This window comes from Staurois parvus, unplaced genomic scaffold, assembly GCF_062004578.1.
Source record: "Staurois parvus isolate SC_StPar_1 unplaced genomic scaffold, SC_StPar_1.0 ptg000004l, whole genome shotgun sequence".
Taxonomy (NCBI): domain Eukaryota; kingdom Metazoa; phylum Chordata; class Amphibia; order Anura; family Ranidae; genus Staurois; species Staurois parvus.
In genome coordinates, this window is record NW_028317800.1 from 2,573,084 (window position 1) to 2,578,893 (window position 5,810).

General features: G+C 43.8%; 1 pseudogene; it reads left to right on the top strand.

Annotated features, from left to right (window-relative positions):
* Positions 1-4,346: 4,346 nt before the first annotated feature.
* Positions 4,347-5,397, top strand: LOC149474434 (uncharacterized; annotated as a pseudogene).
* The last annotated feature ends 413 nt before the right edge of the window (positions 5,398-5,810 follow it).

Below are 5,810 nucleotides of genomic sequence, written 5' to 3' on the forward strand. Positions count from 1 at the left end.
TCGGAAGCCAGTGGAGGGATTGGCAGAGGGGGGTGGCGGATACGGAGCGGTTTGTAAGGTCTACTATTCTTTTTGTTATCACACACAGTAATCAGACAATCCAAATTCATCAATACATTTCCCTTTTTATCATTATCAAAAATACTCTTGTTAGAGCTCATGTCACTAGTAATTGGCAGGGCAGTGTCTGGAGAGGAATTACCCACAGTGGAGTGGGCATCTCCCATGGAAACGTCACTATCCACCGACTCCACTGTCACAAAAGACTCTGCCAACAACTGTCCTGATGCCAAACCATCCTTACATAATTCTACATTTGGGTAGACGACCCCAACCACATCACATATACATGTGTCTTCCGGCACTTCTGTCCTGTCCAACAGTACTCTGGTGTGCCTCTCATACAGATTACTGCTATGAAGCAACCCAGCAATGCACTGAAAGACAATTTTCACCATTACCATCACAGAATTCCTATATTGACCATCTTTGTCTTGTATAACCTGTAATACCCAGCTCCAATTAGCGGTACTCTGCTGTACCAGCTCCCCTGAACACAGAAGAGACCGCAAGGTTTACACCGGCTGTACACTCCAGAAGGCCAACATTTCCCTCAGCAGGTCTGTTATACAAAGACAGCCCGATTCTACACATAAGACCTTCCTGGAGACATTGAGACACTCATTTACTGATGCCTCAGAGGTGGTGCTTCCTAACAAGGCTTCCTCTCTGCTGGAGGTACCCAACACAATAACCTGGGGCTCTCCCAGAGCGTAACCAGGTGTGGGATTCACCCAAATACTCTGAGGCTCAGTGTCAATGAGCTCTTCCACATCTTCTCTATGGATATCAATTTGGTATACCACACCATTAATTCTTTTATGGGCTGTGGGCAGAACTTCTGCTGAGCGTTTATCCTCAACGGTGCCTCTTACCAGCGGTGGGTTATTTTTGGCAGCGACAGGAGTGCCCTGGACTAATAGCTGCTCCACAGTCCCTCTATTCAGCACAGCAGAAGTCGTGTCCACTCCATTGTTGGCAACAGAGGCCCCTTTTAACAAAGCCAACAGGTTTTCAGCCCATCTGTCCCAGTCCATCTTCCCTGTGATCCCATCAACCGCTGAAGGAGACACAGAGGGACAGAGTGGCTCTGTATCACACCCATTACCTATATCTTCATTATCCATATCACACTGTGAGACTCCTTTTCTAGGCACAGCAGGTTGCAATTTCATACTCTCACCACCGTGACCTAGTGGCGTGTCATTCACTACAAAAACTTTTGCATTAGTGGATTGCATTAACCCATCATCATTATGAATACATTCATACCTTTTAGATTCACCATTGCCACACTGAAATAAATTCTCATCACTCAATTCAGATACACTCTGGTCCACCAGAGCAACACCATAGTTATCCTGGGTTACCTTAACCACCGTTGCTAGGGGAGATAACATATCCTGCTTAGTGGTCACCCCTACTACATTTAATTCAGCATTCTGTTTATATGACATTGGTGCAACACCAATATCAGTACTCTTCACATTGACATTTTTAACCGTTGCCTCCCCACTAAAATCATTATACAGAGGCAAGTCTCTCTCACAATCACCAGCAGTGGGTTTCCCAACTGGGAGTATCCCATATTTATAGCAGAGAGTCTCAAAGTCAGTCTCAATCAGTGCATTAGTATCTCTCACATTTATCTCAAAAGTACCAGTCTTACCCACCACTGTAACAGGCTTCACCTTCTTCACTTGAGTGCGTGGGATCTGGATCCTTTCTGTCATCTCCTCTGCTGGGCTTTGGCCAGCCAGTTCATCCATGCAGCTATAGGATGATACTGTGGCAGGCACTTCTGACTCCTTGGCACCCCCTGCAGGCACAACAGGTACTTCCTCACTGTTGCTAGAGGTGGCTGCCAACATTTTTAAACATGAATCTGGGCTTGCAGATGAAGACTTTTGCCCAGTAGCACCCTCATCAGTGGTATTCCATAATCTGGGGCAGGTAAAGATACCACGCCCAAACTGACCACATTCCAGACAGGGTATGGTTCCACCGATAACCTTCTTGGGATACGGAACCACATCTCCCTTGTAGCCCCTTCTCCTGGTTGGCAGGCTTTCTCATGTTGCTATGGGAGATGGCACTCTCCCAGCTGAACTTTGTGGGTTCCTCCAGATGCGCTGAACTCTCATCTCTGCGTTGCCACAATCCTCTGCAGACGACACTTCTCTCACAGGGTCCGCAGGCCTGAAGTCACATGTGTTGCTATGGGCAACCATATTCTTCTGAAACTTTTGGGCAGCCTGCTGCTCCTTCCTGGAACTACAAGCAGGCTTCCCAATTGCATACCCAGACCTTTGGTTGTGTCACCTTGCACTTGAAGCTGGGATAAAGGGCACTTGGAGACAGTGTGCCCCCATTCACTGCACCGCAAACAGCGCTCTTGCGTCAGTATCTTGGCCAGACTTCCAACACTGCATCCTCTTTCAAGCATTGTACTCTGCACATGGAAAGCTGGTTTCCTTTCACCAGTGTTGCCTGGGGCAACAGCAGCAGTTTCCCACTGTGGCAACCTCTGTTCAAACATGTATGGGGCTTTTTCTGGTGATAACAACCCCTCCAGCCACAGGGCTCTGTCTCTCATTTCAGAAAATCTTGCTTCTTTTTTGAGTTTTGACCGCCCCATCTTTGCAGTCACTCCACAACACTTTTGCATAGTCCAGCAACCAAGACCTGAAGCACTGTCTCTTTAAGGCAAGTTCCTTTTGTCTTGCAGGTTGTTCTCACCTGCACACACAGATAGTGCAGAGTCATGCACCAAACACAGTTCAACAAATGAACTTACTTCCTTGCTGGGATCTCTAGTTCTGCCCGCATCCTCCACCATATGTGGGAACTCGCTTCAAAATGGTAGAGCTTTTCTTGTTATCGCACACAGCAACTCGCTTCTTTAAGGGCTTTTTTGCCCACGTTTATTTAAAAGAAAAAAGTTCCATAAACAAAAATGCTTCCCACGCAGGGGTATTCACCATCAAGCAAATTAAACAGTATTCAGCCTCCTGGCTTGTACGCAGTTTTAAGTCTGTCTCCTGCAGACTCTTCCCAAAATATGGCTCTTGCACACAGCTGTCCACTAGCACACAGCTAGTCTGGCTTCCACCTGACTCCAAGACAGAGACCTCCCGTCTGCCAGGGTGGAGCCCTCCTGACTCCTGTCTGCCGGGGTGGAGCCCTCCTGACTCCTGTCTGCCGGGGTGGAGCCCAGAACCATGGTTAGGCCTCTACAAAAAGCCCTGCACCCGCCTGTACAATCAGTGTGCTGGGGGATCTCAAAACACGGACCCCGGATTGGAGATTTCATCCCTCCCAGATCTCTTTGAAATCTCCAGGCTCCAGATCCCAAAACAGACTTAATGAATAAATGAGGAAACCAAAAAGCCAGTTTCCTCTGCAATACATCAACTATCTGGAGCCCCTCAACCTGCCTGATTTAGAATCCAGGGTTTTCAGCTTGATTTTGACCGTGGCAGGACACCGCACTGCCACAATATATGTATATATATATATATATATATATATATATATATATACACACATACACATACACTATATATATATATACTATAAATATATATAAATATATAAATAAATATATATATTATATATATATATTTTAGTTTTATAATATTTTAGTTTTTAGTATATGCACAAAAGAAAAAAAACTGAAAAAAATATAAAAATAAAAAAACTTACTTTTTTGGATGAGTTGGTGAATGCGGCCTAGTTGGTCCTGTTCCCTGTGTTTCAGATCTGACCATCTTTTCCTGAGTTGATCTTTTGAACGTAGGATGCCATATTTATTCTTGAGAGCTTCTATCACTTCATCTAGAATCTTATCTTTTCTTGTATTTGGCTTTCTGTAGTTTTTAAGCTTGCCATCATAGTTATTTTTTCAAGCAGAAACACAAGCTCCACTATTTCTCCTCTGCTCATGGCTGTAGCCTTTATCTTTCTTGCAGCCTTCTTGCTGTGCTCTTTCCTGGAAGGCTGTGTCTCCTCTGTGTCCTCCATGCTGCTTGCTGTCGACCATTCGTAGGCCCAATGTCGCAGGAAGCAGGTCACGGTACATGCACAGAGCGGGAATGGTGTGACTGGCAGAGCTCACAACGCACGCTCACTAGCTTCCATACCGAGTGATCGTTAAGTCGCAACAAATATTTTGCAAGGAAAATCCGGCACGATCGTATTATAAAGATTTTTCGGGTCACGAACGAAGGTAAGCCTTGACCTCATACTGATATGGCATTATATGTTGGATTTGTTTGACAGGAGCCATGGCAGACAAATTTACATCGCCTGACTTCTTGCTACTGTTCATTGACCAATACAAGCAGATGCCTTGTTTGTGGAAAGTCAAGTCCAAGGACTAGTCTGACAAAAATAAAAGCATGAGGCCTACAACAAGCTGGCTGAAATGTGCAAAGCTGTCTGTCCTCAAGCAAATGTCAATTATGTCAAACACAAAATTGCGAATCTGAGGACTGTATTTAAAAAAGAACTGAACAAAATCAGTGCATCTGAACTGTCAGGGGCTGCAGCAGATGACATCTATGTACCAAGACTTTGATACTTTAACAGCTTGCGCTTTCTAACGGATCAGTGTGACTCCAGAACATCACTGTCAACTCTCCCATCAACTTCAAATGAGTTGCCACCTGAATTGTATGGAGATGACCAGGAGGAGCTGCCACTGACACAGGAGCAATCAGTGACACAGGAGCTATCACTGACACAGGAACTATCAGTGACACCAGTAAAATATTTTATTTTTTAACACCTTTTATTTCTATAATGATCCATTCCTACTATTATGCACTATTTGTCTACATATACTGTATGCATCTAATCTGAAAGTAATTTAGATTTTGGGATGATTTGTCAAAGCTACCTTAATACTTTCCATCCCTAGGAAATTTCACATGGTACCACCATGCCACCACCCGTAACACCTGTGGCTAGACCAAAAAAAAGAAAAAATCTGAATGATGCTACAACATCCTTCCTAATGCAAGCTTCAGCAGCCCTAGGAGAGCCGATGAGCAGGATGCATTTGGAATCTTGACCGCAAACAAACTGCGAAACATGTCAGTTCAACAGAGACAAATGGCTGAGTGCCTGTTGCTCCAAGTAATGAATAAAGGGGCAAGAGGAGAAATTACCCCAAACACCATAATTGCAGAATCACAACCTGCACCTCCAATGCCACCTCCAACAACCACAACAACACCACCTTCATCACTGCAGCATCCACCACAATGGCATTACCCTGCAGCAGATCGTCAATCTTCGTCATGGTGCCAGGATTATCATTATACCAATCTGTAGTTTAATGTTTAATGTTTTGTTTTCTTTGTTTTCTCAACATGACATAAAGCACTTTATTCATCTTCGTTTTTGGTTATTTTTGTAAAATGTTGTATTGCAAATATTGTGAATAATAAAGTCATTTTTGAAAACATATAATTTTTAATTGTGACTTTTTTTTTGGAACAACATGCAAACACACACATTATTTGTGATGAAGTGACAAACATAGTTTTTTGGGTGTTGGGTGAAGAAAACTGTTTAATTACATCAATGGTTACGAATATTCCGACGTGTTTACTGTCCTCGGGTTCTTCCGGGTCATGAACAGCTTCCGATCATGCGCGGTCATTCGTATCAAATTCTTTTCGTACGATAACTATACATATTAAACGAAAATCGTTTGTTCTGTTCACAAACAACAACAATTTTTA